The sequence below is a fragment of the Heterocephalus glaber genome, unplaced genomic scaffold, assembly GCF_053883595.1.
Source record: "Heterocephalus glaber isolate CG9 unplaced genomic scaffold, H.glaber_assembly_v1.0 deba00001600, whole genome shotgun sequence".
NCBI classification, from domain to species: domain Eukaryota; kingdom Metazoa; phylum Chordata; class Mammalia; order Rodentia; family Bathyergidae; genus Heterocephalus; species Heterocephalus glaber.
In genome coordinates this window covers 15703950-15718808 of record NW_028258372.1, presented here as the reverse complement: position 1 = coordinate 15718808, position 14859 = coordinate 15703950, and positions in this window count along the sequence as shown.

The following is a 14859-nucleotide window of genomic DNA, read 5'->3' as shown; positions in this document are numbered from 1 at the left end:
ATCTTTGCACTCTCTGCTCCCTCTGCCCTCCCTTCCCTTCCAGTTGCCCGGCCACCCTGGGTGCCTGCAGATGTTCCTTCTCAGCAGATTTCCCTCACTACTGTGCAGCTGAGCAACCCTGTGTCCTGTCGCCCTTGCTAGTTCATTGTCTCCATAGCACGGACCATTATCTAGGATAACGCATTTTACTTATTTTGCTTATTTTTGGTCTCCTCCCCATGACCCTCATGAAAGGTAGTTTTGTCATTTCTGTTCCTTGCTGTGTCCCTAGCTTTCAGAACACTACCTGTCCCAGAGCAGATGATCAGTAAACATTTGTTGAATGAATTAATGACCTGATGCTATTAGGCAGAAAAGACTCCGTGTAGCCTGAAGTTGGAGGGAGGCCTTTCTCCCACAGCAGGGTTTGAGAATGTGCCATTCATGGATCCATTTGTTTTCTAGCATTAATTGTGCAACTAAATTGTGCTTGGCACAGTACAACAAGATGCAGTTCCTGCTCTCAGAGGACTCTGTCTACCGAGGAAGATGAACACATAAATAGCACTACTAGTAATAAGGATGATAGCTCACATTAATGAGGTGTACTACACATTGGGTGCTGTTGAGAGCACATTAATGCATATTAACTCTTTCAATTTCCACAGCAAAATGAGGTACGATTTTTGTGTCCATTTTGCAGGTCAGGAAATAGGTGCAGAGAAACCAGACGTCTAATGCCAATACAGTCTGAGGAGTGTTTGGGGGCTCGTGAAAGCAGTTCACATTTTAACTGGCGTTTTATTTTGAGTGGGAAGGCAGCAGCAACTCTGAGGGCCATGTTTGAAATAAAGACTGTGCTTCCTCCAGCCTCGCTGCCTGGCTCTTCTGGCTGCTGCACACTTCTTTCTTCCCTCTTTCCCTCGGTTGTTTTCCTCTGGCCATGGTCTTTCCTGAGCTCAGCAAACACTCGTGTGACCCGTGTGACACTCCGCTACTTCAAAACATCTTTAATTGTATATATTTATGGGGTGAGAGATATATATAAATTTGGGGGTAATTAGCATTTCCCTTTCCTCAAACATGTATCATTTCTTTGTGTTGGGAACATTCAAAATTCTTCTACTTATTTTAAAATGTGGTAAATAAGTTGCCCTACTGTGCTGTAAGCACTAGAATTTATTTCTCTATATAGCTGTATTTTGGTACCTGTCATTCATTCTACCTCTACCCCATTTCCTTCCTACCCTTCCTGCTCCTGGTGACCTCTCTTCTATGCTTTATTCTATGAGATTAACTTTTTTAGCTTCGGTGTATTAGTGAGATCATGCAGAACTTGTCTTTCTGTGCCCAGCTCATTTTCTTTAACATGATTTTCTCCAGTTCTATCCATGTTGCCACAGATGACAGAATTTCATTCTTTTCTATGGCTAAATAATATTTCATTGTGCAAATACCAGCTCTTCTTTATTCTTATGTTCATAGATGCCTTGGTTGATTCCATATCATGGCTATTGTACCTAGTGCTGCAATAAACATGGGAGTGGAGGTATCTCTTGGATGAACTGATTTCATTTCCTTTGGATATATGCCCAGTGGTGGGATTGCTAGCTCATATGATAGTTCTAGTTTTAGGAACTCAATACTATTTTCCATAATAGCTACACTAATTTGTATCCCCACAAATAGTGTATTAGGGTTCCCCTTTCTCTGCATCCTTGGCAGCATTTGTTAATATTTTGTCTTTCTGATGACAGCCATTCTAACTGCACTCCCTGCTCTTTTGATCCTGAGTCAGCAGGCCCATTCAGTGTTTTATAGGCAAGCAGGGTGGTTCAGCCCCAATTCCTGAATTCCCTGCTCCATGCTCTCAAAGCTGTGATCTCAGACAATGCTTTTGAGTCCTGCTGTCCCTCTGTGAGAGGGGAGAGACTGTGAACAGCCCCAAGATTCTGCAACTGCTCACTTTGTAGAAGCCCAAAAGGTCTGCATTCAATGAAAGGATCTTTTGTGAGTCTCCGCAAGGATAAAGTTTAATACATACACCCCACTCACCTTGTCGACTCTGCCCTCAGTCCCTTCTGGGTTTTGGGTGGCCACCCTTTGTGCTTCAAAACTCTAGGAGGTCACTTGTCTTCCTCACCTAATGACGTGTTACAGAAAACAAGCTTCCATTACTTGGGAAAGTGTAACGGGAACATGAATATTAATAACTCCCACGGGTTCCTGCAAACATCCATCACCACAGCTTAGAAGGCTTATTCTGACTTGCTTGGCATGGGGGTAACTGCTCAGCAGAACAATAATAAAGCATTCATGAACCCAGCTTAGGTGGAGCTCTGCCCAGGGCTTTGAACTTCATTGCTCCTGCTGGGCAGAGGTAGGAATGTGCTTTCCTCCTCCTGGGTTCCTGCAGGAAGATGTTTGACTTCAGTTGGAGACAGAGCCTGGCAGATGTGCCAGGACCCAGTGGAGCTGGAGTGGGGATTTTTCTTTATCAGAAAGAAAGTTCTCCCTGGTGACCACGACTTGGTGGTTAGGTACATTAAATGTAGCCACAAGATGCTTGAGGAATGCTGGAATGCTGAGCTAGGGAGCTGGTCCAGCTCAGAAATATAGAACTCTGGGTTCAGAAGCCACCTTTTGAGGTAAACAGTGGCAACAAAAACAGGAAGAATAGTCCCAACTGAGTGGGAGGGTCAGGAGTAGAGAATGGAGATAACAGTTAGCCTTAGAAAACCCTAGGGCAAGGGACCTTAGAATCATGTTGCCCTTGTCCTTTACTCAGAGCTTCTGCTGAAATCTGCTCACATTTCCTCAGTGAAAGTTCTTTTTTCCTGGAAATCTGCATTATATGACATTTTCTGTCCCCTGGATCTCAGGATCTCACAGGGTTGACCCAGGGTTTGGTAGAGGCTAGGAAGCTCGTAGGATTCTCACCTCAGTGGAGCTGTTCTAGTAAACAGTGTTCCAAGGTCAGAATGGCTTTCTTGGCAGGGCTGCAGAATGGGTAGAATACAAGAATGGAGCCCCTGGGACAGAAAAATATGACAGCTTTGTCTCTTGGCTTCTTCTGCTCCAGGAGCCCTGTGTGGTCTTTGGGAGTTTTGCTCCTGGTTTGATGCCTATTCAAAAACCCAGTAGTCTGAGTCCCCTAGCTGAAAAGCTACTGTTGAAATTTATGTTAATGTGAAATGTATGTGCTTTTTCTTTTTTCCTATTTATGATTTAAAAAATATCTATATGTCCTGTTCACATAAATAAAATAAAAAATCTTTTGGATATTTCCTAGAGAAAAATATGTTCTTAGGAATTTCAATGTGATCAAGGTAGCATTTCTGTTATTGTGCTTAAGGTCATTCATTAAAGCTATAGAGGGTAATGAAAATGCTCATTTTCTTGGGTAGCAGCACGCAAAAATCCCTCTGCTGTAAAATAACAGTGATGGAGAAATCCTTGCCATTTGTTCTAGCTGTCAGATTTTCTTGTACTGTAGTTGGAATTCTAACATCCTGCATCAGAACAGGCCATGCAGATGAAAGTCATTGAAACACGCATGGCTTTCTCCTTACAAGACTTTACTACAGGGCGCCATCCTCTCCACCCCCAGTAGAATTCTGATGGAGCCTGCTCCAGAAGATCTGTGGTCAGATCAGCACAGTGAATCCTGCCCCTGAAATCTGCTAGCTATGTGATTCTGTCCTTTAAAAATTTGTTTTCCCATCTGTAAAATGGAAATAAAAATAATAACTATGTAAAACTTGTCCTGGGGTGTCTTAGCTACCTTTCTCATTGCTGAGACCAAATACCCAACACCCAAAGTTAAAGGAAGAAAGGTTTATTTCAGTTCATAGTTTGTAGAGGTTTCACTCCATAATCAGCTGGCTCCAAGGCAGTGTGGCATGGTAGAGCAGCATCACAGTGGAGAAACAGCTCATGGCATGGCAGGGCAGGCAGAAGGCAACAAACAGCAAGCAGCAGCATCCAGCTTGCCTTCTCTTTTTCCTTTTATACTTAATCCAGGCTATGAGCCTGTTGATTGGTGCAGCCCACTCCCAGGGTGGGGCTTCCATTATCCACACCTTTAATCCACATTCACACACCCTAATCCAGACATCTGCAAAACTCCCCACCTATGAACACATGAGGCTTTGCGGGGGGGGGGGGGCATTTAGATACAAGGCATAACATTTCACCTCTGGTCCCCAAGAGACTCATGCATATACCTTTATTCAGAAGTCATTTAGTCCATCTCTATGAGTTGCCAAAGTCCTAACAGTTTCAGCATTGCTGAAAAATTCAAGTCCAAAGTCTTCTCTGAGATTTAAGGCAATCTCTTAGCTGTGAGCCCCCTATAACAATGAAAAGAAAGTTAGACATTTCCAACATGTAATGGTACAAGACAAACATTTCCATTCCAAATAGAGGGATAAAAGGAATGGGATCAAAGCAAGTCCAAAATCCAGTAGGGCAAACATTAAGTCCTGTAGTTCTGTGTCCAGCATCTGAGGCATTTTTTGGTAAGATGTAAACTCCAAAGGGCTTGGGTGGCTCTGCCCCTGTGGCACTGTTGGCAGTTGCAGTTCTCACGGCTTCTCTCTTGGGCTGGCTTTGCTCACTCCTTGCAGCTTCCCTAGATGATCCACATTTCTGGCTTCTGCAACATTCTGGGGTCTCCACTACACCTTCAACTTCATACTCACACACTCTCACACAGCTTCACACGCTGCTCTCTCAGGGCATACTCTCTGGCCCCAGGCCTTCTTTGGAAATCTGGGTGGAAGCCTTTCTGGACCCACAATTCTTGCACTCTGATGCATCTAAAACCACCACCATGTGGATGATGCCAAAGTCTGCTGTCAGCTAGAGCAATACTCAGGCTTCCTTCTCTCCTGGCTGGAGGGGTAGAGCTCCTGGATTACTGAGCATTGTCAAGGTAATCTTGAGGAACAAATTCCATAGACCCCTGCCATTCTGGAACATGGTGCTCTGGAGCTCTCTTCTCAAAGCAAAGTCTTTCACCTTTGCAAATCTGAGGCTGCAAAGGCTAGAGACCTGCTGGTTCTTGTGATGTCCTGAGGCCATCTTTTCTATTGTCCTGTTCCTTCTCAGCAACCAAGTTCTGCTCTGCTCTACCTTTGCAGTCTGCAGCTTTAGTGGAGCTTCTTTTCTGGCCAAACTCAAAACATTTTAAATTATTCTCCTGGGCTTCTTGCTCTTGATTTTCAACATAGTTCTGGCTAAAAACCCCCAACAGTAGCTATGCCACCGCCTCAACATTAGACCACCTTTAAATCTCTTCCACCAGACTAATTACTGCCCATAATCTGAGTCTCAGGTAAAGTCTCTGGAAAAGAACAAAATCCAGACAAATTTTCTGCCAAAGCATAACACACATGATTTGGAATCCAACAGCCAATGCTGTCCTTATTCCTAACTGAAACCTCCTGGACCTAGTCTTTACTGGCTACATTTCTATCAGCCTTCTGGTCTTCTGAGCTCTGACCACAATCTCCCATCAAGTTTAGCTTACAAAATTTCAGGGCTTCTTCAGCAGGCTTTTCTAAACCTTTCCAAACTCTTCCCACAAAGAAGTTCCAAATACTCCTAAACCACATGGCCAGGTAACGTCACAGCAATGACCCCACTTCTTTGGTACTAAAGCCTGCATCGGCAAATGCTTACTAGAGAAACAGATTTAATGCAAGATATACAAATATATAAGAATTTACAAGATTGGCTTACAGTGGCCACCTGTGTGGAAAACTGCAAAAGGTCTGTCTGTGCACTGGAGATCTGAAGGATTTAGTTGAAGGCCTGGAGCTCACCACAGTATCCTGTGCAAGTCTGTGATGGAAGACTGAAGTTCTACACTGAATGCTGAAGTGTTTGTGTTGGAGGCTGACGAATCTGCGCTGGAAGCCAGGAGATGACATTCAAGGTGAAGGTGAAGACTGGAGCTCCTCTGAAGAAATAGAAGCAAGCCCTCCTTCTTCATTTCCCTTTTATTACATCCAGGCGTCAAGCCTATTGGTTGCTGTCACTCACACCAGGGTGGATCTTCTGTCTTCAGTAAATCCCTTCAGCCACACACAGAACTATGGTGATCCAATTTAGTTGGGTGTTTCTTACTCAAGTTGACACAATTAGTTAACTATCATGATCCACCCCTTGTCAACTTGACAACCAGACACATTTCCTTAAACTATAGCCTCCATATAGAAAGACAAGTTCATAATTACACCTAACACGTTACAGCTATCCTGAGTACAAACAGAAATGCACCAATTCCCTCCCAGAATAGAGGGCAAATATTTTTTTTGGGGTGATTACTCCTACAATTTCATAACTTGAACATTATAACATAGGTTTAACAGTACTTAAGAATCAATATTAAGTCTATCAAAATATTACATAGGGAGATTATTAGGAGAGAACTAGTACAATTACAATCCTTATTTCTGTAACTGATCATGGGATTGTAGCTAGTATTTACAACTACCTTCTTCTACTACCTATTTTGTATTCCCTTGCCCTTCAGCAAGCACCTCAACAGGTGTCTTGATTACTTTTCTCTCTTTGCTGAGACAAAATATCTGACAGCCAAAGTGTTATGATTTGTATTTAGCTGTCCCCTAAAAGCCTCATGCTGATGAGGTGGGATTTTCTTTTTCAGAGGTAGTTGAATCTGGAATGTGTGATGCTGGGGTTAAAGTCGTGTGATTACTAAACCACTACATGTGAGTGATTGGTTTGCCACCACCCTAATCCCAGCAGTCTGAATAAGATAAAAGGGGCAGAAAGATGCTCGGAATTCTCTTGTTACCTTTTCTGCTTTGTGTGCATAATGTTGTTTCCATTCTGTGATGCCTGTTTGCCATCCCAGCCTTGGAGCCAGCTAATTATGGACTGAAACCTCTACAACTGTAAGCCAAATAAACCCCTTCCCCTCCAACTTCGGGTGTCGGGTATTTTGTTTCAGCGATGAGAGAAAAGTAACTAACACACAAAGTTAAAGGGGGAAAGGTTTATTTAACTCACAGTTTGTAGAGGTTTCAGCCCATAATAGGCTGGCTCCAAGGCAGAATGGCTTGGCATAGGGGCTTCACAGAGGAGAACAGTTCATGGCAGCCACAAGGTAGCAAAAGCAACAAGGGACCTTAACAACAAGGCACCTTTCTGCCCCCTTTATCTTATTCAGGCTACTTAGGGAGCACTCACACCCTTAATCCTAATGCCCTCAGATCTAGCCCCACCATAAATCAATCACACACTCTAGATTTCAGCCGCCTCTGAAAAAGAAAGCCCCACCTGATCCACAGAGGCTTTGGGGTGGGGGGAGCATCTAAGCACAAGCCATAACAACAGGTCTTTGTTCTCTCCCTGGGAAGGTGACCCACACCTCATTCCTGAAGGTTCTGAACCATTTGTCATCCTTCCTGGATTGGGTTGTCGTAGTTTCCTATTGACTTTGATAAGAGGCCATAGTAACACTAGAAGTTGCCCTAAGAGATCTCCTACACTCCAAGTATATTCTTCCTTTCCTCTAATGAGGAGTAATAGTCCAGTATCCCCTTGATAGTCTGGGTCAGTCACCTCTGCCAACACTGTAAATCCCTTTTCAGATTGTTCACTCAGAGGCAAGTATTTTAAGGATGTGGATAATGCAAATCCCACTCTTGGTCTGTTTTAAATCTGACTTAGTTACCTTTCTTGTTGCTGAGCCAAAAATTCCCAACACCCAAAGTTAAAGGAAGGAAGGTTTATTTCAGCTCATAGTTTTTAGAGGTTTCACTCCATAGTCAGCTGGTTCCAAGGCAGGCACAGCAGAGGGGCATCACAGTGGAGAAACAGCTCATGGCATAGCAGGGCAGGTAGAAGGCAACAAACAGCAAGCAGCAGCACTCAGCTTGCCTTTCCTCTCTCCTTTTATATTCCATCCAGGCTATAAGCCTGTTGATTGGTGCACCCACACCCAGGGTGGGGGTTCCATTATCCATACCCTTAATCCCAGTATCACACCCTTAGTCCACATTTACACACCCTAAATCCAGGTAGCTCTGAAAAGCCTCACCTATGAGCACATGAGGCTTTAGGGGGACATCTAAATACAAAGCATAACATGGGGGTAATATGAAACCCTGTTTTAGAAATAGTTGTAAGGACTTAGTGTGAATAGCTAAAATGCTTCTCTTTTTTGTTGGATATTGTATGAAGACGAAAATTTCCTGAGGATGCCCAAAGTATTCTTTGAAAATATCTTTTACAGTTATTGGATATGGGGTATATACAACAAAGAAAGCAGGAAGGCTCCTTCTAGTCAAAAAGGAAAAAATGGCATGTTGATTATAGCAGATACTATTGGTTCTCTATTAAACATCTGTTCTTCCACAACTACTTTTTCTTTCATTAAAGAACCCTGATTTTGTTTACAAATCTACTCCTTTACCATAACCACGTTTCAAGGGGTCACACTTTAAATAAGAAGGATGCAGGTCTTGCTCAGTCTAAGACAGTGATTCCTCAGCTCTAATGCACATCAAAATCACCAGTTGGAGGACTGTATACCTCGAGTTTCTGATTTAGTAGGTCTTAAAGGAGTGAGAGAATTTGTATTTCTAACTTCCTAGGCAATGCAGACACTGCTGGTCTGAGGAGAGCTGTGAGCATCACTGGTGTCTCTATCTAACCAATAACTATATCTAACTAGATATATTAGTTATTGGTTAGATATAGACACATGATGCAGTTCTGACCAATAAGAAATCATAAATCTACAAGGGCGAATTTAGAAAGGTTTTCTCACTCTTCAAAAGAGAGACAGGAAGAAGATAGTTCCCTTTCTAACCCTGGACACTGTACCTGGATGGGGCAGCTGGAAATGCTGCAGCTATTTTGGGATTATAAATGGAGCAATGCTAAGGGCTAAGCAGACAAAATAAAAATGATAAGGCAATAAAACAATGAAAAGTGTCTGGATGGTTGATGTTGTCATTGAGTTACCAAATTAATTGTGGAGCTTCCAACCTCTTATTTATTGAGCCAATTGGAGTTCTCTGTCCCTTTCAGTGAAAGAAAAGGTAACAGATAAAGTGATAACATTACTTTCTTTTCTTTCACGAAGATATGAGTGGAGGTTGTGACAGGAGCCTGAGCCTTAATGGAGTAATGGAAGATTTAGCCATTAAACCATGTGCAAAGTTGAGACCCAACTAACAAGAGAAGAGCCAGGAAGAGGCCAATTTTAGGAAGGGCTGGAGTTGGTGAGCAAATCAGAAAATGAATAAAACATTCATGACTGGCAGATGCAACTACATTAATATGAGGGTAGGTGGGAAATCATGCTGACTGACTTAAGAACATCAAACTTTTGAACATTTTATGGTCTGAGTAGGACATGATGAGTGGGAAAGTGAATTCAGGATTGGAAATAACAGCTGAGGAAAGGCAGGCCAAGGGCAATAAGATTGGAAAGTGGAAAATTAAGAAATGGCAAGGGTACTTGGGAGCTTGTGTCTTGATGGAGATTATTATGCTCTGAAATGTTATGTTGGATACATTATTCTCTACTATTTTACAAGCAGGAATGTTCTCAGTTGGAAAACAACATAAGGTCCTGAAATGGTCTCTATTCAGAGGTATATGTGACATCAAGCGCAGTATTTTGGTCAGCTTTTCTTTTGCTAGTACAAAAACACCTGACATCTGCAAGTTAAAAAAAAGAGGTTTAATTTGGTCTATGGTTTCAGAGGATTCAGTTCATGGCTAGCTGGCTGGCTCTAAGGCAGAAAAATGACAGAACGGAGTGATGGAGCAAAGCTGCTCACTTCATGGCAGCCAGGAAGCAGAGCACAAGGGGAGAGCTCTAGAGAGGAAGGAGCCAGGGACCAAATTTAGTTCCCAAAGTCACACCTCCTGACTCACCCACACACCTGGAAGTGTCTTTAATAATCTACTAGGTGTCTGTCAACCCAGTCAAGTTCATAGTGAAGAGTAACTGGCATAGGCAGCCAGATATTCCATAGCAATTACTAAGAATTCTCCTTTCTACTAGCTCCATGAATGTTGCGAGTATACTTTTTTTATCACCTGTGGGTCTGATTTGTGACTTCTAGTGTTCGTCCTGTTTCTGTTCTCTTAGGCTCATGAGTGTCTTCAGTGGGCCAAGGCTAGCAACACTATTGGAAGGATTACTTGCTGTGGTTCTGGGTTCACCTCTTTTCCTAGTATTGGATTCAGAAGGGCTCTGTTCTCAGGATTAGTAATGCAACAATGAAAAATCATGATCTTCATTCTCAAGATGTTTACAGTTTAGGATGATGGCGCTGTCAAATAGAAATATAGTGCAAGCCACAAATGTAAGTCAATGTGTAATTTTCAAGTTCTTTAGCAACCACACTAAAAAAGTAAAATAAAATAGAGAATTAATTTTAATAATGTATTTTATTCAGTGGCCTTCAATCAAGAGAAATTTTGCCCCCAGAGGGTGTTTGTTGATATCTAACAATGTAACTTGGTAATGTCATTAGGCATTTTTTGGTTGTCACAATTGGAATGGTGCTAGTGGTATTTAGTGGAGAGAAGCTAGGGATGCTGCTAAACATCCTATAATACACCAACTGACAGTCCCAACAACACAGAATTATCTGGCCCAAAATGTCAATAGTGCTGAAGTTGAGAAATTCTGATTTTACCCAATATATCTAAAACATTATGTATTATTATTATATCTGATTATGTATATTTTTCATTATACATTTTTAATTTTGGTATTTATTATACATTTAGGGTGCATCTCAATTCAGGCTAGCCATATTTCAATTGCTCAAGTGCCACATGTAGGTAGCAGCTTCTGTATTAGACATCACAGGTTTACAGGCTGTATGAAGTTGAGGGAGCTCTGTGACCACCCCATATTTTCCAGGCAGAGCAAATATGGTGCAATGCAAACTATTCTGGGTGAGGTGCCAAATCCTACTACTGCTGAGAGCCCCACATGCTAAGGAATTAATTAAGTGAACTGCTTGGGGTCTCTCTGATTATTAAATAGGCAGAAATATAGATATATTTAAAACAGTATCTATACAACCTGTGCATTATATTTCTACAAAATGCCATCAAGAGGCCGCACTTTCTTATCCCCTTGAGGCAAAGGTCAACATTTCCCATTGGGAAGATTACTAAGAGAGAGAGTTAGCTTCAGTGTAGCTCTGAGAATTTAGATATTGATCAGTAAAGCTTTCATGTAGTTAAAACAAACAACCAAGCAGCACCCTTTGCCTTCTCCAAAACACTGTAACATTTTTCTTTTGAAATATGAAAAAATAAAGGGTTTCAGGTTAGAAAGAAGGTGATCATGTAGTAATGAGAGCTTTAGAACAATCTAAACCAACCTTGGTGCAACATGCTGCAGTCTATAATCCCCAACTTGAAGACTTCACAGTATCTCATTAGTTTGGAGTCTCAGTACAGATAATTTTGTATTGAGTGAGTAATTAAATGTGACATAGAAGCAGGCAAATGGATTAGCAGCACACCCAGGGGTCTCTGTGAGGGAGCCTTTCCTGTCTGTGCCCATGAGGGAAGGAGGTGAGAGGCTTAGCAGAGCTCCTACAAGGCAGAATGTTGGTGCAGAGGCCAGGCAGGATTTCATGTCTTATCCAGTGGTTAGGCAACATGCCAGTAGATGGGGAGACAAGGACCTTATAGATGGACCTTAATGGAAACTGGATCTGTGTGTGAAGCAGTAGGGTCACCTCTGCAGTGCTGTTGATCCTTCCTGCTAATGCTGAGAATCCACCCTCTGCTTTCTGGGAGCAGGCTGCCCCTTCTGTGTTGACTTGAAGTCAGAGTGGAGAATTCTGCCTATTATTCCAGAGCCTTCTGAAATTTGAACATATCTGACAAAGCCAGGCTTTGTCTGAAATGAAGGAAGACAAAAAGAGCACTTTCTCATTTTTACAGTGTCAATAAGACACTTGTTTTCGTAGAGGCAAAGGCTTGGAGAGGGACTCAGGTAGTTTACCTTTCTGTTTCCAGAAGGACTTTCACTCAGCTTTCCACATACCTGAAAATCTACCCTATATTTTGAAGTCTGCCAGCGAATGAGTACATAAAATCTTTCTGGAAACAAATTCAATTTCTTGTCAGCTCTCAGTCAACGTATGTTGAGCCCTGACTCTGTGCTAGGAATTAGGAGCCAAGAGATAAAAGGAAGGAATACACAGCTTTTGTTATTAAGAAGCTCATGAATGAGACATGAAAAGTCAGCATGTCACAACCACTAAGGTCTGTAGTTGGAAAGAGGAAGCTGACTTGCACCTGGGGAGAGAGGAAAGATTTTCTGAAGTTGGTGAACTGGAGTTGGTCTTTGAGGTTGGACAGAGGGGAAGGCTGGGAGTGAGGAAATCTTATCTCATGCTCTCCCTTCATTCTCACCCCCTTTTAGGTCCATTGACTATAATATTTTAGCACAATGGAAAGGAGCATACCTACAAAGATGAAGTAGACTTGGTCCTGCCCTTTAAGAACTCATAGTGGGCTAATGGAAAATTCTAGAAACTTGCTCTTCCATGGAGATATGGCTCATGACTCATGCACTCACTCACTGAACAAATATTTATAGAACATCTGCTATTTAATTGATCTTATTCTTGATATTATGGTCACAGTGGAAAACAAGGCAGATACAAGCCTTATCTTTATAAAGTTCATAGTCTATAGCTCTCAATGATACAAAGCTCCTGCTGTGGCATGCATGCCATAGGTTCACCACCACTGGGACTCTAGAGGGATGAGGGACAACAATTAAATACAAATGTGATAAGAGTTAGGAGACTAGAACAAGAGTGTGCTGGAGGTGTATAACAAGGCACTTAGCCTGGTCTGGAAGAGAGAAGCCTTTCCTTGCATGTAGTACTACTCAGTAAGCCAGGTGAAGGTGGGGAAGGGACTGAGGAAAGAATGTGCTGAAAGGAAAGAAGAGACTGCACAAAGCTGCAAAGTGCTGAGAATGTGGTTTGAGATAGCTGCAGGGAGGATGAGCTGAGGCTGAAGAGTTAGAACAGGTCTTCATGTGTCCCCTGGGTAAAAATAAATCAAAACTAAACCCAGCAACCTCTCTTCTCTCCCACTGCTAGGTGAGGGAGATGAGGCTCCCTCTGCACAGTTGTGGAGGATTAGTGAAGACCAGGTAAACCTTGTCTAGTACCTAGTGTCTTCCTTTCTACCCAGCCTTTCAGTACAGGACTCAGGCACACTTTTCATATGCACGCTCTGCCCACCACTCCCTGGGGTAATGTGATTGTCAAGAAAGTGCTCCGTGACTGTGAGTTGCTCATGAGCAGGAGCTTGTCTTGTTTTTGTTTCCCCAGCACCAGCACAGTTCCTGGCACACAGTGTGTATGTCTCTTCAGTGCCAGGAGAGGCACTGTAGTTGGCCAAGCCCTGAATATTGGAGAAGTCCCCAAGAGCAATCTTTTAAACACCACTGGCTTGGTTCTTCATTGCGCTTCTGCCTCAGTTTCTCTGCTTAACATTCCAGTGACCTGCTGAGGCTGCAGTTCTGCCTGGAAACTCCAGCAACCAAACTTATGAATATTTGCTGAGTTAGAGAAGTGTCAGCTACCATTGAGAAGGGTGTACAAAATAAAGAATAAACACACCAGAAGACGTGGCCCCCAATCACATGCTTGAGTGCTTGCAAAAATTTAATGCAATAGATTATCATTAGTATTTTGAAAATGTGAAAATCATCTTATTTCATTACTTCAAAGGAAAAGATGATTCTTATTATAAATATGACACAAGTAATTTTAAATTTTTAAAAAAATTTGGTCTTTGTAGTTGCCAACAATTGCTTCTTCCTTTTTCTAGTTGACAGATAACTATTTTAGCATTCATTATATTTTTATGTTATGAAATTTACATGAGGTTAAAAACTGGCACTGGTTTAGGAGACAAAATAGAGTCCCAAGTCTCACCTAACATTCAGAGGCTCTTGCCATCCTGCCCAAATTCTTCCACTCTTCCCTTTCATGTTCTCCTCCACTAAGACATCCTCATTTTCATTTCCAGCTGCTTCCCTCATCCCTGGCTCCTCATTTTCCTGTTGTTCTTTCTCATTGTTTTCCTCGGTCCCCTGTTGTTCTCTTACATCAGCTAGGGGTGGCTGACATTGTTTTTGTGAGAAAGCTACATATGAAATGTCCACCTGATTGTACAATTAAAACTGTTCATTTTCAAACTTGGAAGCATAGAAAATATGGAGAACTCAAGGACCACCATTACGGAGGATTTGCCAAGAGCACAGGCTTTAAGCCTCAGCCTTTTTGCTTTGTAACCTTAGGACAAGCTAGCCTCTCTGAGCCTCAGTATTCTCTGTCAAATGGAAATGACAAATCCTATTTCATGGGGTTACTGTGTTACATGAATATTGCATGCAAAATGCTTACATGTAATACTTAGTACAGTTTCCGGCAAGTAATAAGAATCAATATTTATCAAGTATTTTCGTTATAATAACCATTATAATATGGTAACTATAACACTGACCACTGTAACATTTTCAAACTACTACTTATAATTCTATTAAAAATACCTTGCAAATGCACACCAACAATGTTGCAAACAAAATTTGGACCCAATCTGCTATTAATGTGGTGGGTTGCTTTTTCTTCCCAGAATGAAGTGACTTGTCTTATATCCTGGAGTGTTCACAGGTGCCACTGGGAAATAGAACATGCATACTTGACTCTTTTGTCTGGACCTTGAACTTGTGTCAAGCGGCAGAACAGTCAGTTTGATTTGAAACCAGCAGCGAGTGGACATTGAGAGTCCAATTGCTTGGCTCAGTGACAGATGCTGTTTATAGCACCCACG